Genomic DNA, 17,783 nt, shown 5'->3' with positions numbered 1-17,783 from the left:
GGTTGTGAGTTCAAGCCCCACGTCGGGCTCTGTGCTGACAGCTCGGAGCCTAGAACCTGCTTCAGATTCTGTATCTCCCTTTCTCTCTGCCCCTCCCCTGCTCACTTTCTGTCTCTCTCTCTCAAAAATAAACATAAAAAAAATTTTTTTAATGCATTTCTGGTTTTGGCCACATCTTGCCACCTTGCACGTAACCAGTTATCCTTAAGGGTGACCATTTCACACTAAATATCACCAGTATTAGAGAAATCTTCCCAAAATTAAGTTAATCAGTTTTTTTCTAAGTTTATTTTTTATCTTGAAAGAGAGAGAGTGGGAGACAGAGACTCTCACGCAGGCTCCGCACTGTCAGCACAGAGCCCGACACGGGACTCGATCCCACAAACCGTGAGGTCATGACTCATGAAATCAAGAGACGGAGGCTCAGCTGAGTGAGCCACCCAGGTGCCCCAAGTTAATCGGCTTTCAGTGGAACTTCTGCAGTAATTATTGAGGGGAAACATCTTTTTTCCTGTTATATTTTTCAGAGTCGCCAGGGTGTCTCCTCTGAGGCAGCGTGCGATGGCATTCCTATTACTGTATGTAATGTCTATTTTAGGGCCCCTTAGCCTCAAATATTTCAGTTCTTATGCTATTTAAAGACAATCTTTTATATTTACTTTAAAGGATTTCCTTTGAAGACACTAATTTAGCCAAGATGGAGTGTTGTGGGTTAGCCGCTCTGAGGTTTGTGAGCGGAACTGAAGTCAGGACTCCGCGAGCGGAGTCTCCCGGCTGCTTCCAGGCCACTTGGTGGGACTTTGGGAGCACGGACCTTCCTGGCCACTCCTGTCCCTGCGCTGCCAAGGCCTTCTCCTAAGGGGGTCAAACGAAGGAGGGAACTGAGCCTGTGGGATCGCCCGCCATCACGAGGCCATTTGGAGCTTTGGAGCCTTTAACAGTGTCTCAAACTTAATGTCCAATGTAATTGCACGCGCTGTATATGGATGTAAATCCGTGCGGGGTGAAGACCTTTCACTTTTGACTTGTCTGTGTCAAACGAATGGGCAAAGGCACCATCCCCCAAAATGAAGTCGTGAAGTGACTCAAAGTTGTTTCCCTGAAACAAAAGCCAGCAGGTGCTAGAATCTCAGGACTTCTGCAGCAAACCTTCCCCATACGGTGCCCATGGGAAGACGGACCCTCCTCAACAGGTGAGGGCTGCCGGCAGCCGACCAAGGGCACTAGCCCGAGATGCCCCCGCAGGGCCTCTGCCTCAAACCTGGACCCGCCAACCCCAACGGGGCGTGCCAGCTCGTCACAAAACCCAGGAGGGAGGCTCTGTTCCTGGCGGTTCCGGTTACAGTGCGGAAACTGAGGCACGGGGACCAAGGGCTTCTAACCAGCCCGTGAACTGGGCCGTAGCCCTGCATCCCCCCTGCCTGCCCATGTCTTTCTCATAACTCCTGCCCTTCCCCTCACTTCCAAACGGCCTGCTCTCGGCCTCCTCAGAGCCTGAAAGGCACGTGACCCAGTCTTTTCTGAATTATGCTTAAGAAAGAAAATACAGGGGCGCCTGGGTGGCTCGGTTGGTTGAATATCCGACTCTTGATTTCAGCTCAAGTCACAATCTCATGGTTCATGGGTTTGAGTTCTGCATCGGGCTCTGTGCTGACAGCTTGGAGCCTGCTTGGTTTTCTCTCTCTCTCTCTCTCTCTCTCCTTCAAAATAATCTTAAAAAAAAAAAAAAAAGGAAGGCTGGGTGTCTGGGGGCTCAGTCAGTTAAGCATTTGACTTCGACTCAGGTTGTGATCTCACGGTTTGTGAATTCAAGCCCCGCGTCGGGCTCTGTGCTCACAGCTCGGAGCCTGGAGCCTGCTTCGGATTCTGTGTCTCCCTCTCTGCCCCTCCCCTGCTCACGCTCTGTCTCTCTCTCAAGAATAAATAAACATTAAAAAAAAAAAAAAAAAAAAAGGAAGGCGAGTACATCACCTCCTCGGAGAAGCCGGCACCATCCGTGGATGCACATGGCATTGTCTCGGCTGCTCAGGGACACTTTGGGCCCAGGCGTCCACGCTCAGTTCTGGCTCCACACCCTAGCAGCTCCCGCACTCACCGTCCCACTGTCTGAGCTCCTGCCAAAGGCCCCACCGTGACTCAGAGCCCTGCATGAGCCGCCCCCGCAGCGCTCCCCATTCCCAGGGTCTCTTTTCCAGAAGACCCTCTGCGTGCCTCCCCTATCATGGGGTTGGCCCCCAGCCTCGGGCCCCAGCAGGCCCTGGGCCAAGCACAGCTGTCTTTGGAGGCCCCCTCGGCCTTCGAGTGGTCACCCGCTCTGATTTCAGGGAGCAATTTGCCTTCAGTGCACCCACGATTTGGATGGAATCCCAGCGTTTTGTCCTTGACACGGTGCACTTCCTGCCCGGGCACCGGGCCCTGGACGCGGGAGGCTGATCCAGGGCACGCAGGCTGCCTGCAGAGGCCCAGGCCCTTCCGGTCAGAAGTGAGGGCCACACAGCAGGTGTCCACCCCACTGCATGGAAAATCTCCTGGGGAGACTCTGAAACACCGCCGAGCAGGTGCACGCCTGTTTCTGGCTTAGTGGAGGCGGCAGGGGCAGCCACACTCACGCCTCCCCGGCCCGTCCTGGGCAGTCGGGCTACAACCCGCCGAGTCCCAGCCACCTCCATCCGCACGGGGCCCAGACGGGCAGCAAACCCGGGCACTGGAACCGTGCTAGCTGCCGGCTCATAGCTCCAGCCACATAGGGGGACATGAACGTGCCAGACAGGAAGGATGTGCAAGGTGTGCACTGGTGTGCAGGGGAGGCACTGTGTCCATGGTGACCTGAGGCCTGGCCTCTGGTCTCTGTGGGCCCGGCACAAACTGGGACAGAACTCCCCACCCCGGGTCCCAGACCCCGTCTGCCGTCCGCAGGCCCTGCGTCCACTCAGCTTCCCTGAGGCTCTCTCTGGAGACCACTGGGCCCCCCCACCAGGCCGGCTCACCCCGGGGTGCGGAGAGAGGGATCCCAGGGGCATAAAGGGCTTTTCTGTCCCGCTCAGTCAGGAGGCCAGTGAACCAGGAGCGTGGTGGGTGACCGCAGTGTGGGCTGCGTCCTGCCTCCAGGGCCCACTCTCTCCTTGGACCCCCAGGACATCCCCCATGGCTTTCACAGGACATTGGTAAGTGTCTTCTGCCTGGTCACCCCAGAGGCCTGCATCATGTCCCTCTCCCCGCTCCTCCTCCTCAAAAGACCCTTTGAAGCTACTTCTCCTTCCCTTCTCTGTGCTCGGAGGACCCGGGTTCCTTCCTTTCTCTGTGTTCCCCGAGGACCACTGAGGTTATTTCCTTTCTCTGTGCTCCCCAAGGACTAGGGTTCCTTTCCTTCCCTGTGCTCCCCGAGGACCACCAGGGTCCCTTCCTTTCTCTGTGCTCCCCGAGGACCACTGAGGTCCTCTCCTTTCTCTGTGCTCCCCAAGGATTGGGGTTCCTTCCCTTCCCTGTGCTCCCTGAAGACCACCAGGGTCCCTTCCTTTCTCTGTGCTCCCCGAGGACCGGGGTTCTTTCCCTTCTATGTGCTCCCAGGTGTGGGGACGGCTAGGAAACCAGCTCCTGTCCTGGAGTCCTCACCTGGGGACTGTTAACTTCCAGCTTCTTAGAAGTGAGGACTTTCTGCTTTCCTGGTTCATTTGGGGGTAATTAGTACAGGAAGCTGAAGCTGATGCCCACCGTAGGGCCAGAGAATGTCCGTGATGTGTAAATAAATGGAATTCTGTGCAGAAAAATGCACGATCGCCCATGCAGTGTCGGTTGGTTGGAGGGGACGCTCTGCTTTCCGTAGCCTCCTTCATTATACCTAAAATGATGTCCCCCTGACTTCTGCACATTTTCTGCCACAGGACAGACCCTCCCTCGGCTCCCGCTGTGCCCCCCACTGGCAGAGCGCTGCTGAGCCGGAGAAAGAAGGTCTGAACCCAGCCCGGCTTCCTGCTGTCAGCCCGCGAGCTTTATAGGAAATTCTTGAGCTCAGATGCGGCAATATTTTAAAGTCTTGGAGCCAGATTGCTGCGAACCTTGAGAGCCCCGTGCTGGCGTGGAGCCCACAGAAGAGCTGGGGGCCCCCCTTTATCCCACAGAGGAGCCTCCCACCGGCCGCCCTCTGTTTTTTTCTCTCTTGCAAACCTGTCTTTGCCAAGAGCCTGCCTCCTTTTTCCCTGTTCTCCTTCCTCCATCCACACCCCGCTCTTTCCTTCTACTTTTCTATCATTTTTATTTCTCCTCTGTCTGCTTCCACTCTGTACTGTTTTTATTCCCGTAAATATAACCGGACCTTGTTGTTGTTTCGCCTTTGACATCTTTTCCAATTTTTTCTAGAACACTGAATTACAAAAAAAAAAAAAAAAAAAACTCCCCTTGGGTGCTAACCTTCGGTCACACTGATGTCCCAGGGCCACAGTCCGTAAACTTCCTGGTAACGAGACAGGTGAGCCACACCACCTGTGCGGGGCTCTGGGCCCCGCGCCCAGGACTGGGGCCTCCCTCTCGCTCTCCGCTCTCCGTCCAGGAGGTAGAAGTCTGTGCTGAGTGACGGGTGTGGTTCCATCCCAACCTCATGTCAGAGACCCCCCCCAGAGCTAAAGCAATAATGACCTCACCGCTTGACCTGTGGTGTAGATAACCTCTGTTCGCCTGGATTTTTCCACGAGAAAAAGAGAATCTCTCCAATGGTGAAAAACACCAGGTTTGTTGCTGGAGACCTTCCGGTGGGGGGCCTACTGCAGCCCAGGTGCAGTTTCTACCCACCTTGTGCCCCCCACCACACAGACCCTGCTTCCGGGGTGCCCTCCAGCCTGCAGCTCAGCTGACTGGACCAAGGAGGAGGTGGGGAGGGGTGCCTGCCCGGTGGGGCCACAGTGGTCACACAATCTAAAGCCAGAAGCTCTGTGTCCTGGGGCGCCTGGGTGGTGCAGTCGGTTAATCGCCTGACTTCAGCCCAGCTCATGATCTCCTGGTTGGTGAGTTCAAGCCCGGGGGTCGGACTCTGGGCTGACAGCTTGGAGCCTGGAGCCTGCTTCGGATTCTGTGTCTCCCTCTCTCTGCCTCTCCCCCACTTGTGCTGTCTCTCTCTCCCCCTCAAAAAATAAACATTTAAAAAAATGTATAAAAAGTCCTTAGGCAAACATTGGGCAACCTGACCCTGCTGTCTCTGAGACCATCAAGTAGGACAATGACCTCACGACGTAAAGATCTTGTCCACGCGTACTTGTATGTAACGTGAGGGTCCCAACATGTACTACGCAGAATGTATGGCTCAGCGCGTAGAACAAACTCCATCGAAGGAGGTGCTAATCATCCGAGACTCCGTGAAGACAACACACATTCCTCCCAAACGAGGAACCGACGTTGCGGAACGAGCGGAGCAGCGGATCGCTCCCTGGCGGCTGCGTCTTTACAAAGCTCTGACAGAGCCAGGCCGCGGTTCCCGGGTTGCCTCCAGGCTGTCCTCCTGATTGAGGCCTTGGCCGGCGCCAACCGCAGCCGCTCCTCCCCTGGCGCTCGGGCACCTGGGCCTGCATCCTCCTCCGCGTCTCCGCGAAGCCCGTCTTGTGGGCAGAAGGCGATGCCTCCCTTATAGTGATTTCCGGTTGACGTTGTCCCTTCTCGGTTTCCGTGCATGCGCGGGGGGAGGGTTTGCATGCGTGTGCGCGCGCGCGCACGGGGAGGGGGGGAGGGGGGTTCTGTGCGTGCGTGCGTGCTGCAGGGGGTGGGGGGGCGGGGTTCCGTCATCCCTACCTCGTCGCTGGATAGGGTCTTCAAGCTCCGGCTGTCACTGAGGCTGAGGTGTCACCGCGCAGAGTCATGCAGCCTGCACGTGAGGGTCCCCTCCCCCCCCACCCACCCTGCACACCCGACAGACGCCCTGAACAGCCTGCCGACGGCCGGTCCCCAGGACGCCCTTCATCAGGACGCGCGCGGCAGCCAGAGGCGCGTAGACACCCCGGTTTGGGCAAGAAGGGGACAGTGTCCTGGTGCAGCGCTGTCTGCAGCAGGTCCCACCTCACCGAGAAGACATCCTGCAGGGATCCTTGACCCTTGCAGTTGGGCTGGGTTCTCCTTTCCGTGGCCTCTGCACGCCAGGCCCTGAACGGAACGAATGACCACCGGTGATTCGTCGATAGCCGTCATAACAGAGCGACAGAGGCAACTCGCATCCACTGGCCCTTAAAACTTCTACCTGGGAGCGACTCACATCATTTCTGCCCGCATACTGATGGGCGAAGCAAACCCATGGCCGCATCCGACCGCCAGTGGTTTGAGGGCGGTGCGATCTCCCTGGTGCCCAGGAGGAGGAAGAACAGTAAACGACCCCCCCTCTTCGGCCAGAACCCTGCCACAATGATTCGATCCTGATTCCCCATCTAACCCATGGCAACCCACACCTTCACCCCTCTGTCCAAGGCCCCACCAACCTCTCAGCTTTAGCTGTTTCTGGGTGAGAGTCAGGTAGGGGGCCTGGACTGCTCTCTGTGCATGGGGTCACAAGTCCCGCTCCCCAGGGACTCTCGTGGACCGCCACTCAGCGGGCAGGTTGAGAGAGTGGAGAAGAGCCACCAGCACCCCCACGGAGGGAGACAAATGCTCTGCACACCAGTTCTCCCCCAGACCATGGCTCCTGCCTTCCTCGTATATCCTGGAATTCCGGAGGTGATGAATTAAGAAGCTTACAACCGGATGTGCGATATACGGTGTTTTATCCACTGTGTTCAGCCTCCGCGGTCAGGGGTGGCTGAAAAGAATCCATTTCAAGGAAGCAACGGGCTTTGGAGTCTCTGACACCAGAGCCACGCGGTTTACAGTCCCTGGAAAATGCATCTGGCTCCAAGTTTTCCGGCGCTTACAGCCAGAGGAGACCCCAGGTTACGCAGACTTAAAATGTGGGCAACAGAAAACAGATGCCTGCAACCGTGGAGGCTAAATATTTCCTGGAATGGAACTCACGCAGGGATCGAGTGCTCCTTGTAGCAGACCATTCCAACTACCACTGCAGTTTTACAAGAAATGTTAGTGAGCTTCTCAGCACAAAGCTCCATATGGGCAGAGGATGTACCCACGAACTCAAATCTGGGGTTGTCTGTAGTGGGAGACTCGGCTCCGTGAATTCCGACGCACAGGGATACATCTCAGAGCCAGGAGATGCGGGCAGGTCACCTGTCCCTTAACCCGGCCCCCCCGGATTCAGCATCCGAGGCTGCCTTCCACCCAGACAGGAAAGTGTGCGTTCAGGCACTTTTTGTGATCATCACAGTAGGTTTGGGCTTTTCTCAAACGAGATGGAGCGCCTCTGAAGCGTTTCACTTAGGGGGCGGAGCGAGACCTGGGTTTGAGGGGGCTGCCTGGCTGTCCTGCCAGTTGTTAGGCTGGGTAAGAGGGAGAGAAACCAGGTACTCGGCGATTCTCAAGGTGAGGTAAGAGATGATGACCGTGGTCCTGACCAAGACACAGATTGGCAGAGAGGAGTGGATGGTTTCCAGGGGAATCTGGGAAGTAAAATCCACAGAACAGAACTAGTGACAAAGTCTTAGTCCCCAGAGGAGTCGGGGACAGCGTCCAAGTGGACACAGGAGGCTCTTCTGGTCTCGGCCCCGGGTGAGGAGCACTGCCTGGAGTGGACCAGGGAGGAACGGACGAGGAGTGTGCATTGCAGAGCGTGGTGCAAGGTGGGTCCAGTGAGGCGGCCGGGAGGTGTCAGGATGCCTCGGGGACCGAGGCTCAGGAAAGGGACCGGGGGAGTGTGAAGAGAGAGAACAGCGGAGTGAGGGGCAGCCGAGTGGTGACGAGGAAAGCAGCCAGGTCCCGGTGGGTGTCCTGGACGCCAAGCAGATTAGCGTCCTGAGGAAGAAACGCGTTCCAGACGGATCACGTGAGGACTGTAACTTGGCAGTGTGTCCTCGCCAAGGACAGACGCGCAGTGTCTTCCCGATCTAATGGGAGACATCCGGGTCTCTGGGATGTCACCTCCCCGGCCACATCCTCCACAACTTTATGGCCACACACCCCTTCTCACAACCTGCCAGGACTTCATCTTTCCATTTTTCCAGTGCTCGTCCTGTTGTAGGAGAAAGAACAAATAAGCTGAGAAGTGGCATTATATCACTCCGTCAGGTCTTTGAAGCAGCTCCTTAAAAAGATTGCTGACTTTATTTTTACTTTTTTTAACGTTTATTCATTTTTGAGAGACAGAGAGAGGCAGAGTATGAGCAGGGAAGGGGCAGAGAGAGAGGGAGACACAGAATCTGAAGCAGGGTTCAGGCTCTGAGCTGTCAGCATAGAGCCCGACACGGGGCTCGAACTCACGAACCGTGAGATCATGACCTGAGCTGAAGTCAGACACTCGAGTGACTGAGCCACCCAGGCGCCCCTGCTGACTTTATTTTTAAATGATTAAGGAGACCAGGGGCATCTGGGTGGCTCAGTCGGTTAAGCGTCCCACTTGGGCTCAGATCATGATCTCGCGGTTTGTGAGTTCAAGCCCCGCATTGGGCTCTGTGCTGACAGCTCAGAGCCTGGAGCCTTTTTGGATTCTGTGTCTCCTTTTCTCTCTCTCTCTGCCCCTCCCCTGCTCACATTCTGTTTCTGTGTCCCTCTCAAAAATAAATATTTAAAAAATTTTTTTTAATTTCCAAATTTGAAAAGAAAGGCACAACTGGTTTAAGAAAGGGAAAAAAAAGGGGTCCCTGGGTGGCTCAGTCGGTTAAGCGTCCAACCTCGGCTCAGGTCATGATCTCACGGTCCGTGAGTTCGAGCCCCGCGTCGGGCTCTGTGCTGACAGCTCAGAGCCTGGAGCCTGCTTTGGATTCTGTGTCTCCCTCTCTCTCTGCCCCTTCCCCACTCGTGCTCGGACTCTCTCAAAAATAAATAAACATGAAAAAAATTTTTAAAAAAGAAAGGGAAAAAAAAGGCAAAATCATATTCTGAGATGCAAGGATCAAGTTCTGTGTTTCTACTTCCCAGCCTTCTGTGATAAAACACACTAAAAGTATCTAAAAGAAAATAACCATCCACCAACCCTGACTCTGTTGTTTTTCAAAATAAGGACCAGCATCGTGGATTTTCTAAAAGTCATAAATTATTTTGATATTTTTAGTAATGCAATAACCACATGTTCCATATGAGTAAAATATGACTAAAAAAAATTACGTGTTGTTCTTGGAAAAAGTGGAATTCTCTACTTGTGTCTAACACAAACCAGTCTCTCTTTGTAAATAAGATTCCAGAAAGGTCATATTTAACTGTTCAAAACATGGTATATCAAAGATGCAAGTAAATTGTTGTATCATTTGTCTGAAAAGTATTTCAGAGTATAATAGCTCTGTACAAAACAGGATGAGATTCGAGCACAGCCAGCTAGTCTTGGAGCATTTTAAGACAGTGGGTGTGAAAAGCAGCACCCGGCCATTGCCATCTGGCCCGCAGGCCTGCAGAACCGCTCAGGAAATCCACACGCCGGGGGTCTGCTGTCCTGGCTCTTAAGAATTCTCGGGTGTTGTGATCCTGGAATGTTCACACATTTTAAAAATCAGCCTTTCTGTGTTCGTGTAAGGAAGGACGGATGGGCTATTTGGTAACACACATAAAAAGAAAAGTGGTTTTGAAGATCGAGTAACAGAGACAGGTAGGTTAGTATTGTTTTCTTAAGTAAAAATGGGATTTTAGTTAGATTATACAGTCCCCCGGATTATGGGGGTTTGCAGCGCCTGAATAAGAGGAACCCCTTACCAACGCTTAAACAGTCACAGCGCTCGCACAGCAGACAGGCCGAGGGTGCTGTTCAATTATTACGGGAGGAAGGGAGGGCGGATGGGAGTGGACGTTTGCGCCGGAATCTGTCCCGCCGCTCCTTTCATTCCTACAACCGCTCGTTACTATGACGCATTTTACTACAACTCGGTTTAAGAGGGAAAAAGTGCGCAGAAGGTCAGAGTGGGCTGTCCACACAAAGATGCTTTAGTTCCCTAAAATAACCATTTAAATAGCCAATATGCCTAACTGGCAAATAAGTAACATACACGTCATTAACAAATAGAACTATATGTAATGAAATAGAGTACATTCACTTAAGTTCCTAAGTACGTAATGTGCATATCTATGTAAGGAAGTGGTTCCATCACCAGGTGCGCTCAGTGAATGGGGCTGCGGAGACGGTGAAGGTCATCTGGTCCAATTTCCTTCGCACGCAGGCACCCTACAACGTTACTGCACGTCGCCCACGTGTTAAGCATCTGTGCGCACCACCGCGAGGCACTCTTTGAAGCCTGGTTGTGTCTGGGGCTCCTGGGTGGCTTGGTCGGTCGAGTATCCAGCTTCGGCTCGGTGGTCTCATGGTCCATGAATCCGAGCCCCACGTCAGGCTCTGTGCTGACAGCTCGGAGCCTGGAGCCTACTTCGGATTCTGTGTCTCCCTCTCCCTCTGCCCCTCCCCCCATCACGCTCTGTCTCTCTCTCTCTCTCTCTCTCTCTCTGTCGAAAATAAATAAAACATTAAAAAAAATTTTTTAAGCCTCTTACAACCCCCACACTGGCCGTCCACACCTGCTGGACCCCTTGACCTGTCCTGCACCCATGCTTCTCCCTTCCTGCCTCCTCCCGTATTGACTTGCACACCCCAGATTCTTCCCAATCCAATGAGTAATTCGCCCTATCCAGCCCCTCTTCCCAAACTCATTCCAGAACACCCTATAAACACCAGATGCTCTTAAACTGCCTCAGAACCTTTTCCTCTCTCAATGTTTATTAAGAACCCCAAAGAGCTACTGTTTATGTGGATTATATGTGTTAATATTTTCCATAGTAGAAATTAAAATGGCTAAGCCCCATTTATTTCAAACATAATAATTATAGGGGCACCTGGGTGGCTCAGTCAGTTGAGAACCAGACCTCAGTTCAGGTCATGATCTCATGGTCTGTGAGTTCGAGCCCCGTGTCGGGCTCTGTGCTGATGGCTCAGAGCCTGGAGCCTGCTTCGGATTCTGTATCTCCCTCTCTCTCTGACCCTCCTCCACTCATGCTCTGTCTCTCTCTCTCTGTCAAAAATAAATAAAACATTAAAAAATTTTTCAAACATAATAATTACACATGAACATAAATGATGGCTTGTGCAAGAAAATCAGTGTACATTCCAAAACCAATTTAATGAGCAGACAAACACTTTTTCACTCTTAGGCAGATCTGCCGTGGGAGTCAGCTGGGTTCTCAGTCGCTTCCATGTTCTGTCTCTTCTGATAGGTTATTTTGATGAAATACGTAAAGAAAATCTGGCCTGGCACAGGTAAGTAGTTGGGACAGGGGGAATCCTTTAACAGCATTTTCCGATTAGTATGGATATTGTTCTTTGATAAGATACCAGAACCAGGCAAACAGTCATTTCTTAAACTTTAATCGCAAGGTGGAATCAAAATCCTGCCAGGTGCTGGACCTGACTCCAGCCCAAGGCTGCACGAGAGACGGAGACATGGCTCTTCTGTGCTGCTTCCGACAGGTACGGGACATAAAGACACCGTGTTGACCGCTGCATCAGGTTGCCTTTAAGTGAGAGAGCCAGGGTTTGACTTTCTTCGTGAGGTTGGAAATCGAAATAATGTAAATAATCTAAAATAAGTGTCTGATGGCCTTCAGCACACAGCTTGGATGCTGTTTCCTCCAGGTAATGCATTCACTCCTATGCAATTGAAGTCAATTCCATAAATCAGTTTAAAGGTTCCTGGCGAAAGATCACACCCAGGTCGCAATTTTCTGTGCCATTTAACAACGACATTGAGGGGTTGTGTATCTTCTTGTCTCTGAACTATTCTCTCTACTCCTGATTGGGTGCCGATTACACTTGTGAGCAGCAGGACTAACACCGGGAAAGAGACGATCGCTGGGCAACCCGGCGCCTCCTCAGCAAACAGGCCGGCACATCGCAACGCCGGTGCAGTCTCTCCCTCATTTATATGTGCACGGTCAGCACCCGGAGCATCACCTCTGCTGTGTGTGTGCATGCATCGTGTGCATGTACACGTGTGTGTCAGTGTGTGTGTGCATGGGTTGTGTGCGTGCCCATGTGTGCTTTCACATGTGTGCATGCATTCGTGTGTGTGCGTGTGTGCATGCCAGCATGTGGGGTGTGTGCACATGTGTGCATGTCAGTGTGTGCATGTGTGCACACACGTGCGTGCCAGCGTGTGTGGTGTGCGCACACGTGTGCGTGCCAGTGTGTGCGCACGTGTGCATGCTAGTGTGGGTGTGCGTGTGCATACGTGTGTGCCAGTGGGGGGCAGGTGTGCACGTTCACACACATGCATGTCCATATGGGTGTGCGTGTGAGCATTCACACGTGTGTGTCAATGTGAGTGTGGGTGTGAGTGTGTGCACGTTTGCGTGTCAGCATGGGTATGCGTGTGTGAGGGTTCACACATGTGTGTCCATGTGAGTGGGTGTGCACGTGACAGGGTCCGTGTGTGCATGCACACATGTGTGTCAGTGTGTGTGCATGCATTCATGTGCGTGTCAGTGTGGGTGTGTATGTGTGCAAGTACACGTGTGTCACCGTGGGTGTGGATGTCCGTGTGGGTGTGTGAGCATGCACACGTATGCGTGTCAGTGCATGGGTGTGCATGCATGTGAGTGTATCAGTGCAGGTATTTGTGTACATGAGCATGCATGTGTGTGTGCGCGTGCATGTGCACATCCGTGTGAGTGTGCCTTCCCTGCCATTTCCCACCACTCTCCTCCCATGCTTGTCACTAGCTGCCCGATCTGATCTGATCCTCACTCTCGAAAACCTCCGCTCACCTCTCATCCGGCCCTGCCGTCCTCCTCCTACACTAGCCCTTGTCCAGCCCAGGACATTGTGTGTCCTCGGTGCCCTGTCCTGGGCAGGTTGTACACGTCAGGAAGAGCCAACAGCCCCCGAGAATCTCCACAATCCCCCAGACTCCGAGTCTGCACCCTGGCACTGACACCCAGCGCTCTCTGGACTGCCCATGTCCCCCGTGCGGACCGCTGTTGCCCCCACTGCTGGAGTGGAAGCTTGTGCGCCCTCAGCCTGGCAGGTCCTGGTCCGGGCTGCCCTCCAGGCCCCGCGCAGAACAGGCCTCAAGAGGAGTGCGAGTGGGTGGATGCCTCTGCCCGCTGGGGGTCTCTCTGAGCCCCTGCTCACTTCTCACTCATCCTGCCGACCCCACTCCTCAGACCGGGCCCCGGGAACATAGGAGCAAACCGTGTACGGCCAGGCGTCACCACGGGTGTGATCCCAGGCCCCCTGGAAAGTGGCAGCGAACCCGGGGAACTGGAGCCAACACCCTGCTGTAGGGACGCGTCCAAACCCTGCTTCCAAGGCGCCAGATAAGGAGGTTGAGTGAGATAAATGTGGGCTTAGCTGATCCCCTATGGACAGTGCTGTTACCTAGACCCTCGGGGGGTGTGTGGCTGCGCCCCCTGTTTACGATGTGCATCCTCACCCCAGCTCCGTGGAGGCCAACCCCCAGGTTCGACTCCACGGGGAAGCGCACGGCCCCCCACCCCCCAGTGGCCTCTCTTCCCCAGCTGCTGTAAAAGCCCCTTTGATGCCTCTGTTTAGCTCTGTTTAAACAACACCACTGGACCCCTGCAGGCTGCTATCCACAGGCTGGGTGGCCTTGCTTTTTTATGCAGAGGGTGTTGAGAAACTCCTGTGAAACTGTGGATAATTAGCCTTTATTGCTTCTCATTAGGAGGAGATTGTCACTCAGCAGATGGGCCCTGGGAGGGGCTGGGGGACCGGCCTGCATTTCTCCACTCCCTGGAGACGGGTCCTGTCTCCATCTTCGTGGTCCCCAGGTGCTGCGGGCGGGTGTTCCCATGGGACACTGTGGTTTCTCGGGGGCCGTGGAGCCCGCACGTGCAAGATGTAGCTGTTTGAGGACAAAGGACTAATCGGAGAGGGGTGCGCCGTGACGATGCCAGGTTTACGGCTCCCCTGCAGGCGTAGAGATTGGCACGGACTTGGCTCTTTAACTCCTCATTTGGAGACACTTAGAGAACCACAGGCACCTGCAGAGGCTGCACACCGTGCACACGGGGAGACCATGTCCTGTCTCCGGCCCCGTCCTCCTTAGCTGCAGTAAGACGGCGAGGCCAGCGAGCTGGCCTGGCTTCCATGTGGGTGTCACAATCATGAATCACCTGTGAACGTTTGTGTCGTTGTCCCCACAAGGCGCCCGCCTCCCAGCCTGAACCCCTGCAGGCATGGATCTCCCTCCAAATGTCACTGCGAAAGGCCAGGAAGAAGCAAGCAAGAGCCTCCCCAGGTGAACACGCAGCCGGAAGACAGCCATGTGCAGAGATGGCCTCCCAGTCGTTGGCCAACGGGGATGCGCACGGTGAGAGCCCACAAGACAGGGGGACACACCCGGGGACACCCACCGTGGGCGCACACGAGTCCGTGGGATGCACCCGCCAGCGTAGTAACAGTGGCCGGGCCCCGCGTGCTGGTGAGGATGCGGTGGGGTGGGAACATGGTGATCGTGACCCACCGTCGGGCTGACTTGGACCTACCAATATCTCTGGCTGTCATTCTGTCACAGAGATCTCTTCAAAACAGTCCTATTGAAGGTGCCAGGTGGTCCAGTCTTGCCAATAAAGCAGGGGCCCAGTGGAGCCAGGTGCCACCCCTCGTCCCCTGCCCCCCATGCAGTGCCCTCCACGGACCCGTGTTCACCCCGAATGCCGCGGGCTCTCTCGCCCTTCCCTACACCCATGCTCAGAAGTCCAGGCCCCCCGGAGAGCCCCCTCCTCTAGCTGCCCCCAGGATGTGCCCACCACTGCTCCATCGTGTGCACCATCTTGAATTTTAGTTGCCCGTGGAAACCTGTCTTCCCCACCAACCCCTCAAGGGCAGGGTCCACATCTGATTGCCCCCCGAGGACCCAACCTCCAGTATGCACAAGGTGCTTAATAATGTTCGTAAGCTATGCCCTTCACCGGCCTGGTGAGGAAAGTGCTAGTCGGGCCCCACTTTTCAGATGGGGAAGCCAAGGGGCGAGGCCTGCCTGCCTTCTGATCCCTGGGAAAACGATTGTCCTCCCGAGGCAATGCCGGCTTGCGGAAAACTCACCAACTGCAGCCGAGGAGGGTTTACAAAATGAAGGCCTAGCCCTATGCAATCCCACGCTCGCTGCTGGGAACACTAGGCTGTGACTTTGCAGCCATCTGTGACAGCCCAACATTTGCATGTTGAGGAGAGGAAGCCCGGGGCTCAGGCTAAGAATAGAAAGAACACCGAAAACGAAAGCTGGAAGTTAGAGGCCAGAGGCCAGAGGCCAGCCGGCCTCCCTGCAGGTGCGCGTTGGAGGAGGGCTCGGCGGGGGCGGCAGCGAATCTGGCCTCGGTTTCCCGCTTCTGGGCCTTTAACACGGTGTCCGGCAGGAGGCCAGGGCAGTGATACGTGTCCCCGAGAAACAGGGAGAACAAAGCTGGGTTCCCCGCAGCGGTTTCTGAAGAAACGACCCCCCACCCCCACCCCATGCACCAGATTCAGACCACGGCTCACAGGGGAATGGGTTTTGTGATGGAGAAAGGCGGGCTAGGGTTGGGGTCCGGCCCCCACGTACGTCCCGCGTCACGTCCCTCGTGCTCACCCCCATTTCCTCATCTGTAAGATTAGGACGGTCCCTGGGATGAATGAATGAGTTAAGAATGCTGCATTTAGGGGCGCCTGGGGGGCTCAGTCCCTTAAGCATCTGACTTTTGATCTGGGCTCAGGTCATGATCTCAGGGTTGGAGAGTTCCAGCTCTGCATCAGGCTCCGTGCTAACAGCGCAGAGCCTGCCTGGGATTCTCTCTGTCCCTCCCTCTCTGCCCCTCTCCTGCTCGCTCGCTGTCTCTCAAAATAAACTTAAAAAAAAAAAGTGGCATTTAGGTCAGCGCCTGACATAGGGATGCACTCAATAGTAACAACTGCTCTGATTGTTTTTAATAGGAGACTTTTGCTCACGGGGCACCCCCCCCCCCACATTTACTCAGGGGGATGGACCTGCCGGCCTCCCCTCAGGCTCTGCGAGTGCCTGGAGGCGGGGACACTGACTTCACCCATGGTGACACCCCCAGGGTCTTCACAGTTGCTGGTATACAGCAGGCGCTCAACTCTGCACACGGAAGGAAAACACTGAAGGCGTTCCTGACAGTTTTTCAACAGCTGAGCTGCGGCCTCGCTGGCTGGGACGCTCACCCTCCTCCTGGGCCCCAGGGCTCCGTGGTTCCTGGAGACCCACGTGCAGCACCCCCTCCCCCATGCGAGCACCCTGAAAGAACACTCAGGGGCTCTTGGCCCCTTGCTGTGTTGACTGGTCCATTTCACTCACTCTCGTTTGTAACGGGCAGTGGCCTACACGAAAGCTTCCTGCACACGAACAACTTCTTCACTCAACACGCTTCTGGGAGCTTCTGGGAGCCCGCAAGGGCAAGGTGTGAGGCCCAACCCCCCCCCTCCAAACCCACCCCAGCACAGCTCAAGGGATCAATTCTGCAGGGCAGGAGCAAAGTCCCGCAGGGAGGAGGCGGGACCATCTCAGACCCTGTGTTGGGAAGGCTCCTTTCTGCCCCACAGATCTCTGTCCTTGAAGGCTGTGCCAAGAGTTTGACAGATGGAACTGGAGGACAGGACTCCCCCACCCCCCAGAGGGACCGCCAAGGAGAGCCAGGGAGCCTGAGAAGGCGCTGGGTGCCCTGGGGCGGAGGATCCCACCCACTGGGTTGTGGCCCCAGGTCCTTCATTTTGCATGTTGGAAAAACCCTTCCACAGACGATGTGATGCTGTTCCGGGCAGGAGGAGAGGCCAGAGGTGTGCTCAGGCACCCCCAGCCCTGCAGGGACAGGGAAAAAGAGCTGGGTGAGCTGCCACCCCGGAGGGGTCTGTGGGTCTCTCCAGTACTGTATGCACCCCCGCAGGGAGGCTGACCCCGGCTCCGACTAGGAAGTCGGCCAACTGTTGTCACAGCTCTGAATGTACCTTGGTGCACGGCTCCAAGGGGCTTGGCTGTTGGGACCCGCTTGGGAGTAGTAAAGGTTTGTGGTCTGCATTCCTAGCCTCGCCCCAGGGCAGGTGGGGGATAGTTCTCCACCTTCAACCAAAGCTGGACCAAGGCCCCAGTTCTGGGGATGGGAAGCCAGGACCTGGTCCGCTGGGCTCCTGGGAACACGAGCCAGGGGACCCCAGCCGGGACTCGGGGTGGCTTCCTAGTACCCGCCCCATTTGATCCCTGCACCAAACAGACCATTACTCTGTGGTCTCTATAACAATCAGAGCAACTACCCCTGACTGAGTCCTCACTATGTCCAGGAAGGGCTTTGTATTTCTCACACTTTTCTTCCAAGTGTGATATTTCAGGGTTTGGGTCATTTGCACCAAAGATACAAAGAAATGCGCAAAAAGAAAAACATCATCTATTTTTTTTCCAGTGGACTATACCTTCATTGGACCTTATTCACATGAGAGCTGGTTGAAATACTGAATTCCCAGGGCTCCTGGGTGGCTCAGTCAGTTGAGTATCCAACTCTTGATTTTTGGCTCAGGTCATGATCTCCCGGTTCGTGAGTTCGAGCCCCGCGTCGGGCTCTGTGCTGACAGCTTGCAGCCTGGAGCCTGCTTCGGATCCTGCGTCTCCCTCTCTCTCTGCCCCTCCCCTGCTCGTGCTCTATCTCAAAACTAAAACATTAAAAAGAAAGAAAAAGGGAGGAAGGAAGAGAGGGAGGGAGGGAGGGAGGAAGGAAGGAAGATTGAAGTC

General features: G+C 54.8%; 1 long non-coding RNA gene across 1 annotated transcript; it reads right to left on the bottom strand.

The window, feature by feature from the left end:
• Nucleotides 1-13,700: 13,700 nt before the first annotated feature.
• LOC109267889 (uncharacterized) lies at nucleotides 13,701-14,636 on the bottom strand. The gene is made up of 2 exons (XR_002080329.2): nucleotides 14,557-14,636; nucleotides 13,701-13,913 (listed from the first exon to the last, which is right to left on the bottom strand). It is a non-coding gene; the product is annotated as an uncharacterized LOC109267889 (long non-coding RNA).
• Between the last annotated feature and the right edge of the window lie 3,147 nt (nucleotides 14,637-17,783).

The sequence above is a fragment of the Panthera pardus genome, unplaced genomic scaffold (genome assembly GCF_024362965.1).
Source record: "Panthera pardus isolate Hobbes unplaced genomic scaffold, ASM2436296v1 HiC_scaffold_8, whole genome shotgun sequence".
NCBI classification, from domain to species: domain Eukaryota; kingdom Metazoa; phylum Chordata; class Mammalia; order Carnivora; family Felidae; genus Panthera; species Panthera pardus.
The sequence above is the reverse complement of the archived record's forward strand: the minus strand, read 5'-3'. Positions and strand labels throughout refer to the sequence as shown.